Genomic DNA, 16,860 nt, shown 5'->3' with positions numbered 1-16,860 from the left:
AGCTAAAGAAATACATGGAGAAACAACTATAGCATTATATTATTCTATTAGAGAAGAAGAAAAGAATCAAATCAATAATACAAGTTTTTATTGTCAGGAACTAGAAAAGAAGAGTGAAATAAGAAGAATATCATAAAAAAGCATAAATCAATAAAAACATTAAAATAACAGTAGTAATGAAAATAAAAACCAGGCTTGACTTACTGAGGCTTTCTTTACTGAGGCTGAGAACATCGAGGAAAATATAGGGGTGAGGTGAGAGGGTGGAACCTTGGAATGACACAATGACACAAAGGTGAATACTCTGATGAATTGGAAAAGAATTGCAAATATAAAAGCATTTGGTGTTTCTTACCATTAAGTGTTGCTGAACAATTGTTTCTTAACTTTAGAAATCCATTAAAAAAAAAAAAGATGCTCAGGGTGTTAAAAGAATGTATGAACCACAGCAGCCAGAGATGTCCTCTCCTCCCAGGAATTTCAGAACCAAGGTATTTAACTTAAAAGCTGCTGTTTGTATCCTGGTAGAACTCATTCTTTTCTTTCTTTTGTTTTTCTTCTCTGATTTTCTCAGGACTCTTTTCCCTGTATTTTCCTACTTCTCCTCTTATTTTTTCTAATCTTTTCCTTATTCTCTCCTTTTCTCTGGTCTCCTTTCTTTACTTAATTTTATTTTAGAAAGCACATATGTCCTCAGCTTAAATAATCCCAAACTCATAAATTATCTTCTTTATCTCCTTTCTTGACAATATTTCACTCAAAGCTACGTGACCCAGTCTCTCCATTATTTACTTGATTGATTTGTTGATTTTAGCCTTTATATCTGCTTTTGAAAATTAACTTCACCAAAAGGAAAAAAAAATAAAGGAAAGCAATTCCTGTTGCATAAAAAATTTATCTTGGTGATCAGCTGTACATTGTAAAATTGCTGGGCTATAAAGTCAGTGTTTCTTACTCTGTGTTACAAAAATTGTCCAGTGCAGAAATTAATGGGATTAGCAGGAGATATTTTTTCCAGTGTCTCTCTTTTTTGTGTGGTGCAAACCTGATGACCTGGGTGCCCTTTATGAACAAGGTCAAATGTCAGGATAACGTGCTGCCCTGTGTTTTAGGGCGGGCAGCATCATAGTAGACAGTTGCATGGGAAATGGTATCGTGGGAGGCCGTTGGCTATTCCTGCTTCTGGGTAGTTCTGGAGATTCCTGAAAGTGCCTCATAAATGAATCTTTTAATTTCACTGATCTTTTCAGAGGATCTTACTTCTCGGTACTCAGTCTCACTGGTGGTACAAGGAGGACAGAGGTGTCAGACCACTGAAGTTACTCCCTGACTTCACACTTCACTCGCTCTACTAAGTTGAATAAGTACTAGCCCCTGCCCTTCAGATTCAATACTTATAGCATCATTTATAAATGTGAATGATGATTATATCTAAATTTGTAGAATCGTTGTGAGAATTGAGTGAGTTAAATTCAATAAGAATTAAATGAGCTTTTAGCATCTGGCACATAGTAATTATTGAATAAATTCGGCTATCATTGTTGGAGAGCTTCTTAATTGTCCAATTGTATTAAATTTAATATCTCTAGCCCTCACAGCGTGTATCTTAACTAGGTTTATTATTCTCTTCCCAGACAAGAAAACTGAGCCAAACTGATTTTTAGTAACTTGTCCATGCTCAAACAGACCGTAAAAGGTAGATGTTAGAATTGAATTCAGTTCAGCTTCACTGTGCAGTTAATATTTTGCTTTAGCCTCTCAGATACCCCAGGGACATAGAACGATCTCCTTATTGAATAGAATTATCTCATTAGGTGACTTTAAAAATGAATGCACATTATACATTTTGGCTTCTTCAGATGACCAATTACATTACTGATAATTAAACCTATACAGAGGCCTATGGAAGAAAGCTTCTTCCTGTTTTTTATCTAGTGTTATTTTTTATAATCAAGATATTTTTAACGCCACAAATATTGGAAACAAAAACACCTTTGGTTTCTATTGTAGATAATAGGCCCATGAATGTTCAATGTTGCACTCAGTTTTGTTGGAATATATTAATTTGTCCAGTCAAAATCTGCTCAATTTCTTTTCTTTGATGTAATAACAGACTAGCAGCATTATATTCAGTGGTTCTACTCAACTACCTGATTTAAAGTCTAATCTGTTTCTTCTAATAACCAGGTGAGCAAACATTCAGGGGACAAATGAAATTAGAAGCCTAGATATTTTGTCTAGCTGTAGCTGAAAATTAAGATATTTCAGTGCATCTGGGTGACTATAACTCTCTAAAGTGCTTTTTTTTTTTCAGTGATGCAGGAAGAAGTAGAGAAACTTGGCTAAAGGTTTAGTAAATTGATTTGCACCTTCCAACTGCAGGTGTCTTCTCAAAGGTGCATCAGAAAGCAGGATTTGTATGAATTTTCTGAAGAGAATTAAAGTTCATTACCACAATCTAGAGGATGAACACCAGTGACTCCTCAAGCTCAGAATTGGTCCTCATGACAGATCAGGAGAGTACTACGCTCAAGTTCTCCCAGTCCCTGCCACTTGTTAATTTTATAACCTTTGCCAAGTCACTTAATTTCCAAACATCCTAACTTTCTAATTTTTTTTTTTTGAGACAGAGTCTCACTCTGTTTCCCAGGCTGGAGTGCAGTGGCATAATCTCGGCTCATTGCACCTCCACCTCTTGGATTCAAGCAAACACATCCAGCTAATTTTTGTATTTTTAGTAGAGACAGGGTTCCACCATGCTGGTATGTTGATCAGGCTGGTCTTGAACTCCTGACCTCAAGTGATCTGCTCACCTCGATCTCCCAAAGTGCTGGGATTACAGGCATGAGCTACTATACCTGGCCTAACTTTTTCATTTTTACAACATGTATGTGTGGCATGTGGGGTGTGTGTGTGTGTGTGTGTGTGTGTGTGTGTGTGTAGGGAGTAGAGCTATTCAAGTGAAAAACCATCAAAGACAGTTTTAATCTGTAGCTTATGCAACTCTACGGCATATGCCACACACTAATTATTTCTGTGAAATCGCTTCTATGTGAGATTATAAATTCTAGAGACTTGTAGTGGGGAGAGACTTACTCATTGTTCCTGTAAAGCAAGGCTCAATAAAACAGACCAGACACGTGTATGTGTGATGCTGCCACTGGAAAGTCCTGAGCGTCTCCTCTTGGGGTAGAGCTGTGCCATTTCCCAACTGGTTCTGCCGAAACTCAAGATCTGAGTCATGGCTCCAGACGAGAGCAGAGTGAAAATACATGAATACGTTCCCCATCAAAGTGAGTTTCATTTGAGTTTTACAGGATGAAGTATAAAATAGGAAATTTGTTTGGCTTTAAAAATACTAGGTAGATCAGAAAAATACTGCATGGGAATGTTTCTAAGGGATTAAAATAGTTTGGTAAAATTACAACTGCTGCTTAAAAAGTGTTTACCTTCTTCATACAAAAAATAGCCAAATATATGAATAATATCGACACACGTTGAATAAAATTTAGCAGCTCTGAGTTGTACACTTACATTTAGCCATTAAATATCATCTTTCACATTGCTTCAGTTCTTCAGCGTTTTTTTTTTTTTTTGTTTTGTGTTTTTTTTGTCTTTTGTTTCTACTGTGGTAGAATCATATACAAATGTATGTATAAAGGTTGATATCTATTGGGAAACTATGTCTCACAGGCCAGATCGAGCCCCCCTGTTTTTGTTGGGCTGATAAGCTAAAAGTCTTTCGTTTTTTGTCTTTCATTTTATTTTCTCTTCTACGAATGGTTAAAGAACAAAAGTTAGTATTAATGTGTAAAGTCATTTGCTTTATTTACAAAACACAAAGACCGGACTGATATGCAGAATCTGTCCAGCCACAGAAGTGGAAAAGGTCCAGGTAGTAATCGTGGTCATATCTAACATAACTCAAGAAAGGCAGTTTCCAAGCCTATGGAGCTCCTACGTGAGTCAATTTTACAAAACATTCTGTCATCCTCAGAAATGTTGGAGAGGCACTATTTTGTTGCCAGATTTAAAATAATACAACATGTAATTGAAAAACTAATAGTATATATATTTGAAAATATTTCATAATTCATGTTTTCTACTCATTCAAACTGTGCCTTTCCCTTAATAACTAGTGTGAATTAATTAGACCTCACTATATCGGTTTTACATGATTTTCTGTTTTCTTCTCCTCTAAATATTTGCTAATCATTTGTATTTATTAGGGTTCTGAAGAAAGAAAAAATAAATAAAACAATTATATCAAAAACTATCATGCAATTGTAATTTATGGAATCCTTAATTAATTATATATGGATATTCACTGTGTGCTAGAGAAAAAAAAAACTCCAAAAGGTAGAGAATAATTCAGTGCTTGTGAATTACAGCCTATGTTAGGGACAGGAAAAAATTAAAGATGCCAAAGAAAACCAAACAACCAGACAAAAACAGAAAAAAGTTATCAGTTTTCTGAGCTGACCAGACCAACAGAAAATTGCAAAGCTTTTAGACATTTTTTCTTGTTTATTGTCTTATGGTCATGGGAGAAAATATTTTATAACTTGATTGGCTTAGATAAAAACTGAAAGTAGTCTTAGCTTTAGAAATATTGATGAGCTATCCCAGAGAAAGGCAATTGGATTATTGGTAGGATTGGGCACTAGGGCTGTATGATGGTTTATATCTAAACATTTGCTAGTCAAAAGGTGCAGATGTGACCTACTCACCTTGTTTGTTTCAAGATAAAAACTCATGAGAGTTCCATGTGTGAGCTCACATGCATTGGGCTATAGTTAATTAGGATTATCAACTTTTCTGAATAATTCTTAATTGAATTCTGCTTTCTAAGTTTTTACATCTCTTGAGAAACTATTTGGTTATTAATAAAGAGTCCCATGTTTGCATGAAGCACAGTGATAATTGCTTTCTCAGATAAATAGCTTTGAATATTAGGACAACACAGTCTGTTTCGGATTTTTTAAAAAGGTTATTTGGGATTTCAGTTGATTTAAGCTTGAAATCCTGGAGGTATAAAGCTTTTAACTCTAATCCCCCAAAATAGCCAACCCAATAAAATCATAACTGTGGATTCGTGTTTCCTGAAGCTTTTTAACAGATTGGCACTTGTAGGCGCCTCTGCCACCGAACTTACTCCTTGGGTGCTATTTTATTTTTCTGAATACAATCATAACCCTGTTTGCTCAGCAACAAGATGTGACAGCCTGTGGACTATGCCAGCTATTTATTTGAAACACAGTAAGATATACTGTCAGCCCCCGGGTGAAAGTTATTAGATTAGTACCAAAGCTTATGTACTTTGATTGCACTGGAAATAAGATGTGAAAAACCAGGGATGTGCACCCTTTTGCTTGGTATGTCTGTTTGTCCGCTAATGAGCCAGATTTGTATTATCTGATGTTTCAAGTGAAGGGCTCCTTTTTCCGGATTTTAGACCTCTAGTCTTGTCCCTTAGAAGTAAACGTGCTTTCACTCTTGAGGGAGCCATCTATTGGGTTAGACAGTCTATAGGTCAGAATGAGTAAAGGATGCCATTGACTTGGAATGCTCATCCAAGTGGGGAAATTTTCATCTTCTGATTATTTGTTATGTGGTAAAGGGAGAAGACAATGTCAAGTCTTGACAAGACAATGTCACAAATTTTGGTGAGTGATGAGCTTTCTATTGAAGGTGCTTCCTCAGTATAATTTATGGAGTCTAGAAGGAGTTCTGCCTCAGCAAGACTTGTAAGGCCACCGAGCATTTCTCTGTGAATTACCATTTCATACTATCTTGATTTATTTTTTTCTCTTTCTTTTCCTGCTTTTAAAAGTTAACCTTTATTGTGCTAAGAAGATATTGGGTACTTGCAGTGCTGAAAAAAGTCCTTCCTCGTGGGTTTTATGATTGATGGATAGTACAAATTCACCCTTCAATTCTGCCCACTTGATCTTCTGCATGTCTTTGCATCTGTCTGCTTCTCCTCACTATGCCTCCACTACAATGCTGCCACTTTGTCACTTATCTGGACTCGGGTGGAGCCTCCGGAAGACTCAATATCTGTGCTCTCAGGCCTGTTTCCAACTTATTCTTCATATTGCACAAAGGTAGTCTTTGGGAAAAGCAAATCTGATCCTATCACCTCCCTTTCCCAATTTCTATTGGAATAAAGAAAAAACCCTCATGAGTCAAGGGTGCAGAGTTCTGTGTGGCTCTTCGCTTACCTGATGACTATCCATGGAGTGCCTGTTTGTGCCCTACGCTGTTCTAGGCAGGGGCTTTGCACTCTTGATGCTCACGTCAAATGGCGCAGAATCCCGTCCACATCTCCAGCCTGACTTCGAGCACCCCTCATCCCATGCACAGTCCCTTCCCCTGGTCCTGCTCCACCATCTCCCTCTTTCTACACTTTCACAGGACCTCAGGTCCAGTGTCCCTGCTACAGGAAAGCCTTCCTTGTCTTCCCTGCTTAGGTACCCTTGCAATCAATCACACGCTATCTTAGCCAAGTGTACTTCTCCATACATTTGTGCATTGGGATGTAATTATTTAACTAATGTCTCACTCCACCATTTGAAGGTAAGTGCTTTGAGGCCTGAGACTGTCATCTTTGCCGGTCACTTTATCTTCAGTGCTTATCACAGGGCCCCATGTGCAACAAGCATCAATAGACGCTTGTTAGGTGAGTGATTCCGACCCTCCCCTTTGGGGACAACCCATAAACATCTCGATTTTTGTCTTACTTTGACCCGCTACACCTCAATTTATGACACACATTATTTGCAAGTGATTTTATATTCTCTCAAGAAAATGGGCTGAAAAACCACTAGGAAAAAAAGCCTGTGTAGTAAAGTGAATGGTTCCAAATAAATACACAAAAATGAATAGCTTTGTCTTTACGATTTAATTTATGCTTGCCTTTCTTATTCGTTCTGTCATCTAAGTTATAATTGTTCATTTACCTGTGTTTGAAACATTATACATTATCCGTAGAGACTCTGTCTCTTTGCTTTATTTATTTATTTATTTTTTGTAGTTGAATTGCTGGCTCTGTCTCCCAGGCGTTCCAGGCACCAGTTGAAATGGCAGCCCAGATTTGTGTGAGTTTCTGTGCGCCTACCCATAGCACCAGCCATGCTGAAAACGCATGGCCCGGGAATCTCCTGGTCTGTGGACAGTGAAAACTTGTTTGGAAATGCGGTGAGCACTCACCCACTGTGTTGTTCTTGCTAGGAACTGCACTCTGGAGCTGTTCCTATTGGGCCATCTTCTAATCCCCACCATTGCCTGCATTTTCATTGTAATTTTACCCCATATGACCGTACAGAATGAATTATTTAATTTTGTGTTTTTAAATTTCTAAAAATTATATCATACTGGGAGTGTTCTTTGGCTACTTGGGTTTCAGAGAGCCACTCCTGTTGAAACGTATTATTCAGGCTCTGGCAGAAAACAACACTTATTAATTTGATTTAAATAAAGAGATCTGAATGAAGATACTATTTGCAGCCATGTGGGCAAGGTTAGAAAAACAGATAAGGTGACTGTATGAAGGCAGCATAGTGTATCAAATAAAGCAGAGAGAACAGTCAGAGTGCTTGTGTTCAAACCTTCGTTCCACTCTTACTGTTTAACATCAGGCACATCACACATGTTTTCTAGTGTCTTTGTATGTTTACTTATAAAATGGAGATGGTAAGAAATGGGCTACATTTTCTATCCCAGAAAATTTCATGACAGTCTTTATTAAATCTAAAGATCCAAGGAGGATTTAGCAGTAAATCAAGAACAGAGCACTTGATTGAATAGTACCACTTACCACACAAGGATGTGTAAATTACATGAGCAAATCTACGTAAATTACGTAGAATTGTGTGACTTTAGAGTGAACGCTCCCTAAATGTTAGCCGATTCTGCTATTACCATTAGTGTTGTCATCGTCATCATCATCATTAAATGATATTATTGTTTTAACCTCTGCTATATGTGCAATGCTTTTTAGATTTATATCTGAGTATTTTATACTTTTATGCTTTGTAAATGGTACTGTTTTAAAATTTTTGACTCCAATTGTTTATTGCTATTATACAATATTATAGCTCATTTTTGTCTATTTACCTTGTATTCTGTGACTTTACTAAACTCAGTTACTCAGTTAAACTCTAGGTGCTTTCTTGGAGATTCTCTGGAATTGTCCACATAGACAACCATAACTTCTATGAATTGAGAACATTTTTATTTTTCTTTTTAAATCTACGTGTTTTTCATTTGTTTTCACTGCATTGTTTACACTTGTTAGGACTTCATTTGTTAGGACTTCATTTCATTTGTTTACACTTGTTAGGACTTCCAATGAGATTGAATAAGAACGTGAGAGTTGATATCTTTGCGTTGCTCTTGATTTTATGATGTTAGCTACAGGTTAGTTAAGAACATTCTCTCTGATTCTGACTTTTTTGAAAGTGTTTGTCATGAATGGATGTTGGGTTTTTCAAGTGCTTTTTCTCTTTCAATGGGAGGATTGTGTAGTTTTCTTATTTTAGTCTGCTAATATATTAAATTATATTAATTAGCCAATAATAAAGCAGCCCTGGATTCCTAAGATAAACTCAACTTAGTCATAACATAGAATTCTTATTATATGTTGCCAAATTTGGTTTGTTAATGTTCAGTGAGGATTTTTTGTCTGTGTACATGAGGAAAGTGTGTCCAAAGTTTTCTTGTGATGTCTTTGGTAGACACTGGTATTAAAATAAAAGTGGCCTTATCAAATAGGTTGGAAAGCTTTGCTTTCTTATCTAATTTCTAGAAGTGATTGTGTAAAATTTATATTATTCCTTTCTTAAAGGTTCTGCAGAATTCTCCAGTAACACTATTAGCCCAGAAACGTTGTTTGAAGTGTGAGGAATTTTAACTACAATTTCAATTCATGTTACATACATAGGTGTAGCCAGATTATCTGTTTCTTCTTGAATTTGTTTTTTATTTTACTTTATTTTTTTGAAATAGAGTCTTATGTTTTCAGAAGAACTGATTCGTTTCATCTGAGATGTCTAATTTCTGGACACAGAGTTGTCCTAGGCATTCTCTTATTATCCTTTTAATGTCTTTAGTCTGTGTAGTAACGTTTCCACTTTAATTTTTGATATTAATAATTTTGATCTTCTCTCAATTTTCCTTGATTAGAGTGGCTAGAAGTTTAATCACTTTTACTGATCTTTTCCAAACAACCAGGTTATGGTTTCATGGTTTCATTTTCATTATTATCGTTATTTTAAAGTTTTTATTGATTTATGCTCTTTTATGATATTCTTCTTATTTCACTCTTCTTTTCCTAGTTCCTTACAATAAAAACTTGTATTATTGATTTGATTCTTTTCTTCTTCTCTAATAGAATAATATAATGCTATAGTTGTTTCTCCATGCATTTCTTTAGCTGAATTTCGGTTTAGCTCTTTTTTTCTCTACGGAGTTCTTGATTCTTTGTTTCGAGGATTAGGCCAGGTAGAGCCCCAGCACTGGAGGGTTGTAACTTTTCTATCTATTAAGACATTTAGAAAAGGGATATGTTGTACAGGTCGTTTATTCTATTACTCTTTGTTAGATTTCACTGTCTATCCCAGAGTCATCATCCTTGCACTGGAGATGCTCATTTACCAAATTTCAAGTATGTTTAGGAACTGACCTGCACAACTTTACTCCGAGATGTTTTGCTGCCCCTTCTTCCATAATGGCACCCTGGGACGGCACAGCAGGGCCTTGTCCTGAGTCAGACACTTGATGCTTTCTGACATTTTTCTGAGGCATTCCTCAGAAAGGTAGGGAAGAGCTGCTCTTACTGCTGAAACTATCCATGCAGTCAGGAGAAAATCCAATGGATTATTTTAATTGCAGAAAATAAACTCCTCTCCACACATGGCAAATCACTTGTCATGTTCAAAGATGTGTGTAGCAAAGTCTTCACTACACAACTCCCTCAGTTTCTGGTAAACACTGGGAACATGCAGACGTGCTATTCTGACACCCTCTCCTACAGCTACGATTGCCTCCTTTGCAAGCTATACATGGCTTCCTGACTTCCTCCAAGCTGGCTCAATTGCATTCAGATGGTTAGAATCTGAAGTCAAGGAGTCAGCAGGGTGGGTTGGCATCTCCTGGAGGCCCTGAGAGAAACCCTGTGTGCGTCTTAGCTCCTGGCAGTCCTGAGGATCCCAGGGATTTGGGGTTCGTAGGGGCTTTGTCTCTGCCTCCATTTTCACAGTACCTTCTTCTCCTTCTGTTTCTTATTGGTGCATCTGTGGCGATCCACACATTTTGATGTGTTGTGCTTTCATTTTCATTTGGTTCAAAGTATTTTATAATTTTCAGGTATTTCACGTATTTATCTGATTCTAGTATATCTCTGTTGTGGTAGTTGGTGTGTTTTTATGTTTATCATGTTCAATATTTCACCTACCTTTTATTTTGTGTTTTCTGCTCATCCCTTTTTTTTGGCTTATTTTTTTCTCTTACCTTTGCTTGGGTTTATTTTTTTCTCATTCCATTTTTCACCATTCTTTAGAAGATACAATTTATTTAAAAAATTATTTTGAACTTGGTCATTGGCATTATAATACATACTTAATAAAATCTAAAATTAAACAAAAGCTTTACTCTCTTCTTCAACAATGTAAAGACTTTACACTGCTAATATTGGCTAAACAGGCTCCATGGAGATTTTTGAGACATTATTATTAATAAAATTGATTTATATCCTCAATATTTGTTTATTCTCACCTAAATTTTAGTAACTTAATTTATTCACAATTTTTCTGGAATCCAAGAGTTTCCTTCAGGACTCGTTTTTCTTTTTTGGGTCTATCCCTTCCATGTTATTTTAGTGAGGGTCTGTAGGTGTTTGGGGTTTTCCAAGGGTTCTTAGCGAGTTGCATACTTTTCCTTGCCCACGTTCTGAGAGAGATGAAAAAGAAATCCTGGGTAAATTTAATGGGCACAATATTTCCTTTACTATGAAGCTATGTGATGATTGGCAGATGTGCTGTCCTTGGAGGAGCTGAAAAAAACATGCTTTCTGTGAGCAGTTCACTCCCAAGTACGAAGAAGAACTCTCCTTGTAAAGTTGTTTTCCTTGGACTTGCCTAAATTTTGACAGTTTCATTGTCTTTTGCTCACAAATCTCATTTTAGCGGGGCTCAGTGAGAAAAGCTCATCTTTACTCCCCTGGACAGTGGCTGCCTGTGGATTTTCTTCCATATGTGCATCTCCACGAGGCAGCTTGTCTTCTTCATAGCATTGTGGCTGAGCTCCAAGAAAGAGTGTGCCAAGAATAAGTGGAAGCTTCCGTGATCATAAGGCCTGGACTTAGAAACTGACACAGCATCACCTCCACTGGTATTGCGTTGGTTGAATAATGAGAGCTCAGATTCTAGGAGAGACTTCGGTATCACCTCTCAACAGGAAAAATGTTTTTTTTTAAGAATAAAAAAGAAGAATGAGAGAAAGAAAGAAAAAAAATTAAAAAAAAATGAAGGAGAGGAAGAAAGAGGAAGAGGAAGAGGGGGAGAGAACGGGGGTGTTGCTTTATTGCCCGGGCTAGAAGGCAGTCTAAAAATGGGTATGCCTATAATTATGCTTAATAATAGAGACATGAAAGAAAAATGAGGGAAGAAAATAACAAACAAGTAGCCAACCAATATTTCATTTAAACCTGTAAATAGGTGTGATGTGGTACTGATGAGTGTGTATTCTGTGTATTTAAAGTGGAGAGTTCTACAAATGTTAATTAACTTTACTTGTTCCGGATCTGAGTTCAAATCCTGAATATCGTTGTTAACCTTCTGTCTCATTGATCTGTCTGATATTGATGTTGAAGTCTCCCGCTATTATTGTGTGGGAGTCTAAGTCTCTTTATAAGTCTTATACATCTGGGCATTCCTGTATTGGATGTGTATATATTTAGGATCTTTAGCTCTTCTTGTTGGATTGATCCTTTTATCATTATGTAATATCCTTCATTGCTTCTTATGATCTTTGTTGCTTTGAAATCTATTTTATCAGAGGCAAAAGCAACGCTTTTTATTTATTTATTTATTTTTACTCTCCATTTGGTTGGTAAATCTTTCTCCATCCCCTTGTTTTGAGTCTTTGTGTATCCTTGCATGTGAGATGGGTCTGGATGCAGCATACTGATGGGTTTTGGCTTTTTTTTTTTTTGCCTGTCTGTGTCTTTGGATTGGGGGATTTAGTCGATTTAAATTTAGAATTAATAATAATATATGTGAGTTTAATACTGCCATTTAATGTTAGCTGGCTGTTTTGCCCATTAGTGGATGTAAATTCTTGATTATGTTGATACTCTTTACTTTTTGGTATTTTTTAAAAAGGCTGATACTGGTTCTTCCTTTCTATGTGTAGTGGTTCTTTCAGAAGATCTTGTAAAGCAGGCCTGGTGGTGATGAAATCTGAGTGCTTGCTTGTTCACAAGAGATTTTATTTTTCCTTCGCTTATGAAGGAAAATTCTGGGTTGAAAGTTCTTTTCTTTAAGGATGTTGAATATTGGCCCCCACTCTCTTCTGGCTTGTAGGGTTTCTGCTGAGAGATCTGCTGCGAGTGTGGTAGGCTTCCCTTTGTGGGTAACCTGACCTTTCTCTCTTGCTGCCCTCAGTATTTTCTCCTTCATTTCAACCCTGGTGAATCTGGTGATTATGTGCCTTGAGGTTGGTCTTCCTGAGGAATATCTTTGTGGTGTTCTCTGTATTACCTGGAGTTGAATATTGTCCTGCCTTGCTAGGTTGGGAAAGTTTTCCTGAATAATATCCTGAAGCTTATTTTCCAGCTTGGATTGATTCTCTTCGTCACATTCAGGTACACCTATCAAACGCAGATTAGGTCTTTTCACATAGTCCCATATTTCTTGGGGACTTTGCTCATTCCTTTTTATCCTTTTTTCTCTAATCTTGTCTTCTCATTTTATTACATTAAGTTTGTCTTCAACCTCTGATATATTTTCTTCTGCTTGATCAATTCGGCTGTTAAAACTTGTGCATACTTCACGAAGTTCTTGTGTTGTGTTTTTCAGCTCCATTAATTCACTTATATTCCTCTCTAAATTGTATATTCTTGTTAACGTTTTGTCAAACCGTTTTTCAAAGTTCTTAGTTTCTTTGCATTGGGTTAGAACAAGTTCTTTTAATTCACTGAAGTTTCTTATCATCCACCTTTTGAAGTCTGCTTCTGTTAATGGAACACAGTCTTTCTCCATCAGGCCTTGTTCCATTGCTGATGAGGAGCTGTGATCCCCTATAGGGGGAGACACATTCTGATTTTGGGTATTCTCAGCCTTTTTAGGCTGGTTTCTTCCCTTCTTTATAGATTTATCTGTCTGTGGTCTTTCTAATTACTGTCTTTGTAATTGGGTTTCTGAGTGAACGTCCAACTTGTTGATTCCCAGCGCTAAAATCTGAGCAACCCACTGCGCCGGCCAAATCAGCGGTGTTATGATTGATGGTGCTTTTCTGACTCTGCACCGAGAACCTCCGCACCAAGGCAGCAGCAAAACCACCTCTCCAGCCACAAGAGTCGCACTGGCGACCCGTGGGGCTCCTCCGCTGTGAATCTCCTGGTGCGTGAGCAACAAAAATTCGTCTGAAAATGTGGCGTCCTCTCATTCTCTGTGCTTTCACTAGGAGCTACAATCCTGAGCTGCTAGTGATGAGCCAGCTTGGATCTCTCTCCAGGAAAAATGTTTAAAATGTGTGGGGACAGGTTCCAAACCTCACAGATGCACTGACGTGATACTGTTCATTCTAGACTTTTAAACTTAGAGAAATATAGAATAAAGGAAGCTTGTTTAGAAGCTTAAAGTGGACAGTTAGAATTGCTAACAACAGTACGAGCAGTTGGCCATATTGGTTCTTGGAGACTCACTTTGAGCCAGGTTGAATAAAGACTGATGTGCATAGTTCTACATGGCTTCATCTTTCACGGTGTCTTTATGTGACACAGTCTGCTGTTCTTGAAACATAAGTGTCAATACATTTATGATAAGAGCATTTTACTTTCCTTTTATCAAGAACATTTCAGCACCCTAGGACCTCAGTGAATATTTTCTGATTAGTTGCAGAAACGTCAACACAGATGCACAGCCCGACCTTTTCAGAAGGTGGTCAATTGCTGAATGAGCGGAACACAGTGAGAAATACAATTTGACAGTAATGCTCATTTTTTTGTCCTGAAATACCATTAAAATTTTCTATAAATTCGCCACTGGAACTATTTGACATTTAAGAATACTATTAATAATTTTAGTGGTACAATGTCTCACAGGCCGCCATGTTAAGGTGTTAAGAATGATTGATTTTGTATCCAGTTGAAATTTTAAAATTTATTTCTAGTCTGCCTCCCTTTACATCAAGCCTTTTGAGTTGAGAGTGCAAGTGCTGAATTTCATCTTGGGCTTCATTGCTTTCACTGGATTTGAAGATGGCTTTGCAGTTGTCCTGCTGACAGGGGCTTCGGGCACAGAGACAATTATAGAAAGGCAGGCATCTGTTCCAGGATCAGGGAAAGCAAAACAGGGCTTGGTGCAATTCAAAGCTGAGCATCCCGTAAAGAGCCCACTAGAAATGACTCAGAAATAGTTTCTAACAGTGCTCCAGTCAAATGATGACAAAAATCTTTTTAAGTCCCAAATACGTGCAAATGAATCTCAATTTGTCTTTGCATGATGCCTTTCCTTCTATTTGATTCATTCTGAAAGTCAGCATAGTGTCATCATTGTTTCTTTCAGAAGGAGCAAAAACATCCAAGCTTGGACATATAGAATTACTGTGCTTCTGGTGGATGATTTAATCCCCAAAAGTCTGAAAACTTAAAAGCCTTACTTTTGGCATCTTTTCAGCTAGACTCAGAGGCATCAGTCTAAGTGGATCTTAATTTATATGCATGGATATAAATCTAATAGAGAAGACTATTTGTGCTTATTATAAATTATCAGTGAAGAGGGCATGAAAACCAGTCTGAATTGTCCATTGAAAACCAACATTCAGGTATGCAGAATGAAGCATTACGACTAGTTATGCACTAAGTGCTCTTTTTCCATGGGAAAAGAAGGACACATTTTCCATATGCTAACCTAAGCAGGTAGAAAATCATTTTGCAGACACACTGACAGATGACTGTTTCTCTATGCACAATGACCCCACTGTTCCAGTATTGTTCTGTTTGAAGTTGTATTTAGCGTCTTTAACACTAGTCTCCTTATATAATTCTTTGCTAATCTAAAACTGATCATGCTGTAGATAAAATTCGTCTTTCCCATTTCTCGAGCCTGTACTTAAGTTACCACACTCAGAGATCGTCCTTGACTTCCTTTTCCTTTCTTTCTTTCCCTTTCTTTCTTTCTCTTTCTCTTTCTCTTTCTCTTTCTCTTTCTCTTTCTCTTTCTCTTTCTCTTTCTCTTTCTCTTTCTCTCTTTCTTTCTTTCTTTCTTTCTTTCTTTCTTTCTTTCTTTCTTTCTTTCTTTCTTTCTTTCTTTCTTTCTTTCTTTCTTTTCTTTCTTTCTTTCCTCTCTCTCTCTCCTCCCTTTCTTCCTTCCCTTCTTTCTTTCTCTTTCTTTCTTTCTTCTTTCTTTTTTCCTTTTTACCTGTGCATCCCAAATGCCTTCATTTTGCCTCAGAAGTTTTTAAAAGTCTGTCTTCCAGTCTCAATTTCTTCTGCCACTGCCCTAGTTCAGCTGGCTCCCATCTTTAGCTTGGACCAATGCCATAGGCTCCATGCATGTTTTTTGGCTTCCAGATTCTCCTTAGCTTCTCTATATATCCTTGCCACTGGGGTCAGGATATGGCTTTTAAAATATTTAAATCTGATTACATCACATATTTATTTATAAAGGTATTGGGATGTCCTATTGTATAACTCAGAATAAAATCCAAGCTGCATAGGCCAGCTCCAATCTTTCCAGCCCCAGTTCCTGCCTCTTCTATCTATACACCATCCCGAACAAATTATTTAGTTTCCCACACATTCATGATTTGGCTCATATTCATTCTTCTGCTTGGCATATTCCACCTCTTTCCTGTTTGACACTATCCTATGATTTTTCGATATCACCTCATTCAAAGTCTGTCTGTCTATTTGTTTTGTTTTGTGATGAAGTCTCACTCTGTCACCAGGTTGGAGTGCAGTGGTGCGATCTCGGCTCACTGCAACCTCCATCTCCTGGGTTCAAGTGATTCTCCTGCCTCAGCCTCCTGAGTAGCTTGAACTACAGGCATGTGCCACCGTGCCCAGCTAATTTTTGTATTTTTAGTAGAGACTGGGTTTCACTAATTGGCCAGGATGGTCTTGATCTCTTGACCTCGTGATCCAACCACCTCAGCCTCCCAAAGTGCTGGGATCACCGACATGAGCCACCATGCCCAGCCTCTTTTAAAGTCTTTTAGGCAAAACAAAGCCATTCCACTTTTAGCTTTCTTTCTCTTTTGATATTCACAGTATTATATTTTCATGTTTAGTGAATAATACTATCTAACACCATTGAGTACTTCCTATTTAACTATCACATCGATCTTATTCTGTAGATGAAAAACAAAAACCAAGGCTCAAGGAGTTTATCTAAGATCACATTGGTGTAAGTGTCAAGTTTCACTTCAGAATCTACAGCCTATTTTCTGACATAAGTTTTGAAATTCCTTTGCTATACCTTGTCTTCTGCTCATTCTTTTATCCTGTTGCCTAGCATGTAGGAGATAACTGTCTTAGGAGATAACAGTCTCAGACCAGGCTCTGGGGTGAAAAAACAAATCTGAGATACAAACTTATATACAGGAGCTTTATTAGGAGATGTTCTCATGATCAAT

The sequence above is a fragment of the Cebus imitator genome, unplaced genomic scaffold (genome assembly GCF_001604975.1).
Source record: "Cebus imitator isolate Cc_AM_T3 unplaced genomic scaffold, Cebus_imitator-1.0 Scaffold92, whole genome shotgun sequence".
Taxonomy (NCBI): Eukaryota; Metazoa; Chordata; class Mammalia; order Primates; family Cebidae; genus Cebus; species Cebus imitator.
The sequence above is the reverse complement of the archived record's forward strand: the minus strand, read 5'-3'. Positions refer to the sequence as shown.